At 36.6% G+C, this 8,687-nt stretch overlaps 1 long non-coding RNA gene across 1 annotated transcript; it reads right to left on the bottom strand.

The window, feature by feature from the left end:
• Positions 1 to 283: 283 nt before the first annotated feature.
• Positions 284 to 8,687, bottom strand: LOC108520777 (uncharacterized). The gene is made up of 3 exons (XR_001882999.1): positions 8,624 to 8,687; positions 2,245 to 2,437; positions 284 to 459 (listed from the first exon to the last, which is right to left on the bottom strand). It is a non-coding gene; the product is annotated as an uncharacterized LOC108520777 (long non-coding RNA).

Genomic DNA, 8,687 nt, shown 5'->3' with positions numbered 1-8,687 from the left:
TTACAATAATACTAGTATCAGATATAATAATCATAATTGCTACAATGTATTAAGTGCCTACCACATATGATAGGTCCCGTATCAGACACTTTATCTTTAACCTTCATAAATGAAATGTAAGTAGCATTTTTTCCACTTTAAAGCTAAGGAGAAAGAAAACAGCACAGATAAATTAAAGAATTGGATCTGAGCTCAGTTCTATTTGAGGCCAAACTTGTGCTCTTAAGAATACAAATTGACATAATATAACAGAACTAATTTAATATGAAATGGATAGCTTCGAGATGGTAAAACTTGAAAAACAAGGATAAGAGTTAAATTTGCAGTATTTAGTCCCAAGAGACAGGATTTCTGAGGAACACACTGAACTGGATTTCTTCTTGCCATTTACTGCTGGCATTCATTTCCGTTTCATTTGCTTTAAGTGTTGTATTTCATTTCAAATTGCTTCCACTGTTACTAAAAATGAATTTAGAGCACAGAGGAAAAAAATACAGACAAGTTATTTCCAGTTCCTTAGATGAGATTTTCAGGGCTTCTGTCATTTGAAAGCAGAATCTTTTCTTTGCTACTCTTGGAGGTAATTATATAACTAATGATTACAGTGATTGTGGCTTTTCTTACTGGCTGGGAAATTGCCCTCATAATCTTGTACCTCTCTAACCCACCAGTCTCCCAAAATCTTCTCCATGGAATCCAGTAGATAAAAAGATTCAAGAGTAATCATTTGTCATCTATGCTTTCAAAATTAGACTTATAAATGGAAAACTCAGTTTTGTAAAGAGCTGAGGTTTTGTTTTGTTCCTGAACAAAGACCAGGATTTAATAGCATACAGTCAAAAAGAAAAGGAGAACATCCTCTGTGAGACTGAGGTTTCCCCAACCACAATTGCAGAAAAGGACATCAAGGCCCCCTAAAGGGAACTTTAACAGAAGGGAGGGAAGGTCAGAGCTGGTGACTCAAGCAGCACGCCAGAGCTGGTTCTGGGAAAACGACCAGCTGTGGCTGGAAGCCCAGGCTGGACCAGCCATCCTGGATTAGAAACCATGCTTTGGGGAAAATGTCTGAACATATAAGCATTAACCAAGGAGCCTGACCTGAGAAATCCAAGAATGAGCCTCTCCATGTTTCAGGCAGAGACTGTGCCAACCTGTGTGTGTTAGCCACACACTGGATTTCATGAAGCAGCTTGCAACAGATACATGTTATGGCAGCAACAAGAACAAATACAGGCAAAAACCTGATTTCACTTGTGCACTGAATTCTACAAACTGAATTCTACAGTTTGTCTTTAAATAAAATTGGGGATCTGGAATGGGTAGTTGGTATTGAGTAAGTCTCTGAGGTATCTTACAGTCAGTGAGGGATTTCTTTAGAAAGACGCTGGACTTCCTCCTATTCTGAAAAATGGGCCCCCTACCAGTTTTAATTTTGAAATGAGAGATATGTTCATATTTCCACTCCAGTCTGTTAGTGTGTATCATACCTGTTGCATATACATTTCTGCTAACTGAGTAAGCTGAATGCAGCTTCTCTATTACATTATATGCAAGCAATTCTAACTTACGATTTGCATGTATTGCGTTAGAGGGAGTAGATCCTCCCTAACCATTGAAATTAAGATTGCAGAGTCCAGAATTGGTAAAATGAAGCAGAAGTACCCTTAGAGAAATCTGATTTAATAAGGTTTATTTTAGTCTGACTATGTTACCCATTACAAGGTCACAATTTTCATAACACTGAGAAGCTCTTATTTCAAGTTGACCACATGTTGATGATCTTAAACAAAATATTATTTCCCTCAGTTAACCAAGGTGAAATCCTCACATCAACACTCTCATAGTATTATAAGCTGAATGATTGTGATAAATATTATATCCCAGGTACATAATGCAATTTTTTTATAAACATAGGTTTATGACATTACATTTTGGGAACCATAGTATTTTTTGTAAAGTCTAACTGTGCATTCTTTTAGGAATGTACAACAGTGTAATTGTATATTTCAAAAGGTGGAAGTACTAATTAGATATAAGTTGAATATCTAGACCTTATTAAGGATTATGCTGCCTTAATTCTACATAATATTTACATACTACATTACATATTTTCAAACCACTCTTCTCATTGATGACTTATTCAATCTCACTATCAGTGAACGTTGAAAAGGGTGAGCATAAAACCCCCAGTTGAGGGATTATAGAAAATAGTAGCTTCCCCAAAATCAATAGATACAAACATACATCTTGATCTTTTTGGAGATTGTTGCTTAGGAGGAATGGTCTTCACAATTTCTCTGGCTTGACATCTAGACTTTCATAAGCTCCAAGAGTTCAGAGGGACCGGGGTCTTCATCGCATTGACCAGTTTATTATCCAACAGTCCCAAAGTCCTACTAAAATAGTCCTTTGGCAGATGTACATCCCAACTCCATTGCTGCTAGACAAAAAGCACTAGGTAAGTTATCATGTATGGCCCCTCCTCCCGATTGATAGACCTAGAATAATGTATTGATCTCTGCTTGTTGAGTGGAACAACAAATATATTTATTCCTCAATGAAACCAAAAATCTAGCTTTGTGCCCAGACAACAGGTTTCCAATATTTAGAAGAATTAAGACCATTTGCTCAACTGCCCAGCCAAATTTAAAACAAAGATAAACAAGGAACACATTCTTGACTTCGTGTTCCTCTACATTAACTAATTAATGAATTAATTTTAAGTTTCCATATTGGCCTCTCTCAGCAAATGAGGTTAAGCATTTGTGAAAATTCTCAGGAATCTCCAAGGCTAAAGCATGAGTGTGAGCAGGTTTTCTGCCTGATGTTTCTGGGTGCTTGTCAATCAATAGCACTTCCGTTAACTCTGCCAACTGATATGTGAGTGCTGTAAACCAGACACATGACATTCCACCTTCCATCCCACAGTGTTGCTTGGCTGCAAGACATGGAGCTTGGCCACCACCTCCCCTCAAGGCTTCTGGTAATAAGAAAAAATAATTAATCAAAAAAAGCAAAAATCAAGGGTAGCCTGATTTAATCTGAGATGGATTTCAGGTGCTACAGAGGTAGGAAAATATGACCCTGTGCCTAGTAATCATATCTTTAATAGATTACACTTTTGAAATTTAGTATTTGTTAATTTGAAATGAACAATGTATTTTTCCCCTTATTCCTCTATCAGGGGTACATTGATACCTGTGTCTCTTGCTAATATGAATTTATATCATATTAGCATTTCCCAAAGCAGTGATCATACATCCAAATTTATCTCTTTCTGTAATAGAAAGAGATTTGTGAGGTCAAATGTCCCACTAACACTGATTCAATCTGAAAAAGTAATCAGAGTTAAGTGTCTGTATCAGGAAATAAAAAAAAAAATAATTCCTCTTCAACTGCAAATTTCCATTACCTCAAAGACAAGCATATGCACTTGTTTATATCTAGTAAAGCACATGGGGAATTGCTGTCTTGAAGGATAATTAGGAAAATAATAAAATTTTGTTTTTGTAATACATCAAGAGAAAGAAAAAAATGCAAAATACAAAATAGGAGTAAAGTTTCAGCAAAGGAACCAAAGGTGAGAAAAAGATAGTGCTGGGAGATGATTCATGGAGCTGCCATTTCTGCACATCTGAGCAAAAGGCACTGGCAACTTGTTCAAGGAAACTTGTCCAAGGTGTTTGCAAAGACGTTTCTGGACAGGAAGCAGATTTGCTTAGATTCCAAATTTCTAAAAGTAGAGTCCTCCTCCCATCTCCTGACATGTTCCAGGGTGGTAAAAGTAACATCACTGTCCAAAGGCAAATTTGTTTTCTGACCTGAAAATTTGTGTCTGATTAGAATTATAAAGATAATGTCTCTCTCCAGAGAGAAAGATAGGCAAATGTGCTTGTGGTCCCCTCAGAAGGTTGGAGAGCTTCCTAAGCTCAGCGTTCTTCAGGCATAACCACGTCCCACTGTGTGAGCAGCATTCACCTGGGCCTGCTCCGCATCACCTTCTTTGGGACTGGGAGGACAAGAGGAAGTGATGCAAGCATAAGGCTCATGCTGTCTATTGTGCCATGAGCAAGAAACTGTCTAACTCCACTTGGGCTCACTGTCATGTTGCTGTGGTTGTGTGGCAGGCCCACCCAGCAGCTTCAGTAGTAACTGGTGCTTAGGAATTGCTTGATTGATTGGCAAGTAGATTTAGAAGCGTAAACATTAGTCTTAGACTTACATTCTTTGCTCTGTTTAAAAGAAGGAAACTAGAAAATGTGTAACAGACCTGATGGCACATGGCGTGGAAAGAAGTTTTCATAGGAAAATATCACAGTACAGGGTTGAGAAATACCCCACCTCTGCTGAGAAGGTCAAATAAAGGCTATCCAACTTGTGTGTGCGCATATGTGTTTGTGTGTGTGTGTGTCTCCAACGTAGTGCATGTGTTTTCATCTCAAGCTATGTGTGTCTCCAACGTAGTGCGTGTGTTTTCATCTCAAGCATTCAAGCTATCTGTGTCTGGGATTGAAATTGGAATTGAGAGACAACAAATCTGAAATGTTCCATATATAAATATCAGATAAAATGGACTTTTACTACACACACTATCAGAAACACACATATTTGTAAGCTCTAGGGGAGAAATGTTCTGAAAGATCCCGTTGACCAAGGGGAGATAAATTTAAATTAGTAGCATATTTCCTATTAATATTAATTTATTATATATAAAATAGTGTTAAAATTTCCTTAAATTTCTTACTTACATTTCAGTGGAAAAATAAAAATACTTGTTAATGCTTTCATGAATTAGCTGATTTGAATAGCTATTTCATAGGAACAGCTTATTTTCCAAACACTAGTCAAAAAAATAACTAAAGCACCAAAATTTACCGTTAGTGTGAAAGTTTTGATTTCTGTAAAATGCAAATATCTAAGAAGGAACAAAACCAGCAATAATTATCAAAACGCCTCATTGTGAGTCAATTTCAGATTATTTGGAAAGAGAACTTTCGTTATAAAAAGCAGCAAACAATGAAATGATTCTTGACCAACTGAAATTCAAACTGGATGAATTGATTGAAATGTTGTTAATCAGGAATATTGCTCTACATAGTGACGTATCTGACAAAACCTGTGTCAAAGAGGTTATTTTCAGCCGGGTGCAGTGGCTCACGCCTGTAATCCCAGCACTTTGGAAGGCCGAGGCGGGCGGATCACGAGGTCAGGAGATCAAGACCATCCTGGCTAACTCGGTGAAACCCCGTCTCTACTAAAAATACAAAAAAATCAGCCAGGCCTGGTGGCGGGCGCCTGTAGTCCCAGCTACTCAGGAGGCTGAGGCAGGAGAATGATGTGAACCCGGGAGGCAGAGCTTGCAGTGAGCAGGGATCGCGCCACTGTGCTCCAGCCTGGGTGACAGAGCAAGACTCTGTCTCAAAAAAAAAAAAAAAAAAAAAAAGGAGGTTATTTTCTATGTAAACTAATTTGATCAAAGATTTTATAAACGCCAATGCTTTCAAACTAATGAAACACTAGTATTTGCTTTCTGAATGTTAGCACTTCCCTTCTCCTTTATAAATCTCATCTGTCATTTCAATATTTACCTTCAGTTTCCCTTCTATGTTTTCTCATGTTCCTCCAACCATATCCAGCCCTTAGTGTAATGGAAAATTAGATTCTCTAGATCAATCCCTCACCCGAGAAACATATGAGCAAAGCACTCAAAAAGAACACAGAACAGAGTGGACAAGTATTCTTTCTACCAAGAAAATGAACGCTAGGAATTAGAAAGAAAGACACAGCCCACCCACTATATCCACAGGTTCCTGCGCAACTGATTCCAACCAACCAAGGATCTAAATATTAAAAAAAAAAACAAAAAACAAAAAATGTAACAATGCAATAAGAATAAATAACACTGAAACAATAAAATATAGTATGACAACTATTTACATAGCATTTATGTTGTACTAAGTATTGTGAGTAACATAGAAATTATTTAAAAGTTCGATGAGAAAACTATGCCATTTCATTTCACAGACTTGAGCATCCCACCTGGGTCTTGGAACCAATTACAAATGGACACCAACTGTACTAAATAGATATATGCATTTACTTGCTAAACTGCTATTAAAATATTTGACACTATTAGTATTTATTATTTTTAAAATCCATTTTGCCCAATATTTTTTATTGAAAGAATAAAAATGTCATTTTGAGGTCAAATGATTGTGCAGAAAAAAATGGGATTGTTAATAGTATTTCCTGTTTGGTATTTATGAGGAACATTTTTTAAATAAAATAATTCTGTTTACCTTCTCTTCAAAGAAAAAAACAAAAACCTGAAGAACTATTACAGGAAATCACTAAGTTTTGAACCATTGACAAATTGCTGGCATAAAATTGAGGGATGAATATTTGAAGGATATAAATGAAAGCTAACTTATTGCAAACCAAATTCTAGTTGGGGGATTTTAAAATTTCCAAGTGTTCATTCTTTATTAGAAAGATTTATGTTTTATTTATACTTTTGCAAAGTTAAATAACTTCAAATGATAAAATCTTGTTACACTTATTCTAATGCTTATCTAATGATATGGTTGTTTCACCCCTACACTTCATAGTTTTAGCATATTTTTCTACTCTTTTATATTAACAACTTACTGCTGATATATCGAAAATCTCATGTCTTTGTTATCACTGACCAACAGTGTCTGTGATAAACATTGTAACTCAAGAAAAGTTCCTGTTTCAGTAACTAGCACATGTAACAGGTGGCATCTTGTCTTTCAGTATGAGCCCTTCAAGTAGCCAGGATGGGCTGACCAGTTTCCCAGTTAAAAGAGTGCAAAAGGCCAGGCGCGGTGGCTGATGCCTGTAATCCCAACACTTTGGGAGGCTGAGGTGGGCAAATCATGAGTTCAGGAGTTCAAGACCAGCCTGACCAACATGGTGAAACTCCATCTCTACTAAAAATACAAAAATTAGCTGGGCATGGTGGCAGGTGCCTGTAATCAGGAGGCAGAGGCAGGAGAATCTGTTGAACCCAGGAGGTGGAGCTTGCAGTGAGCCGAGATCACGCCATTGCACTCCAGCTTGGGCGACAGAGCAAGACTCCGTCTCAGCAACAACAACAACAACAACAAAAAGAGTGTGCAATCTTGCCAGTTTCTAGAGAGTAAGCACTTTCCATTACCCCACCTATATGGTGGTTAAAGCTATGAAAATTAGGGACAATTTCTGGGATCCCTCCAGAATAAGAGTTGGTCTGTCACTGAGACAAGGCCCAGATACCAGTGAATTTCTTTAGGTTAAATCTGCTCACAAAAGGGCATCAGGTCAATTTGACTTGTCCCCAAGTATGATCACAGCTGTGACGACCTTGATGTTTTAATTCTCAGATAAAGTAGTTCTCCTAGGTCCAAACCATTTCCAACAGGACGTGATGGAAAACACTCTTCCTTTCTTCTCTCAATTTCCCAGCTGAAACCAACCCCCTGGATTCCTCATCGCTAACATCATGATAATTTTACTTCAGTTTCTCCAATCACTTCCCTACCTCTGTATCTTGGTTTCACCCACCCAAATTTATTCCAAAAATGTTTGAATTCTGAATCTTGGAGACAGATGTTTAAAGACTATTGATCCCTTCTTCCCAATAAACAAGAAGCACTTAGACAAACTGAGTGCTTTTGGAGGCCCTCACATTTATACCAGGAGGAGGGACTTAATGTTAAGCCACATAGAAGATCGTAATGGTCTCAATATCTTTTTTCTTATCTGTGATCTGCCAGGCTTATATCTAAAAAAAAAAAAAAAAAAACCCACAAAGTCTCCCCAAAACTGTTTTCTACCATTTTCCTTAACTGAGGGGAAAAAAAATATTCTTCAGTAGGCAGAAGAGAAAAATGGTGCTTTTGTAGTGCTCCATCTTACAAATGTATTACCAGCTCCCAACAAGAGTACACAAGGAACTCCAAGGGACAGCCTGACTTGTGAATACAGATTCAAACTTCTAAATGGAAATTAGCAAACCAAATCAAATGTGTATGTATTCTTTCAGTTCTACCACACTCCAATAATATTTATATCAGAATTATAATGTTGAAGTAATATCAATTGATCATTTTAATATTTAATTGGATTTTTAAATTTTAAATATTAAGTTGTAAAAATTCTCATTTGATGAAATGAGAAATAACACGTTTATCCCTCCCAAACTCCCCTGTCCCATATCACTTTCAAATACAGTGATGCATTCTTCTTAATGGCTGGGGTATTATTTCATTGTTTAAATTGACCATAATATATCTAATTAGAATCCCTTTAGCGAGATTAAAATCACTTCCAAGTTATTAAAAAGCTGCACTAAACATTAGGTGTTTGAGTAATTTCGTTGTTGAAATTTCTGGAATTAGAGCTGCCTAATCAAAGGTATTTTAATTTTGCTAAAAATTTTAAAATAAGTTTATAAACAGAATATGCCAATTTTAATGCATTACTTTAGACCATCTAGATGAAAAAGCTTACTTCAATATTGTTTAATTTATGTTGTTTAAAGTTGTTCTTGAGATTTATTTTATTTTAATGTATGTTTTGGTTGCTTGTATTTCTTTGTGAACTCTATTCATAGCTTTACCTGGCTTTCTCTTGAACTGTTAATGATCTTGTTGATTTATTAGAAAAATTACAGCATTGGCCGG

This window comes from Rhinopithecus bieti, unplaced genomic scaffold, assembly GCF_001698545.2.
Source record: "Rhinopithecus bieti isolate Rb0 unplaced genomic scaffold, ASM169854v2 scaffold_52030, whole genome shotgun sequence".
In the NCBI taxonomy this organism is placed as follows: Eukaryota; Metazoa; Chordata; class Mammalia; order Primates; family Cercopithecidae; genus Rhinopithecus; species Rhinopithecus bieti.
This window is presented reverse-complemented; position numbering and strand designations above follow the sequence as displayed.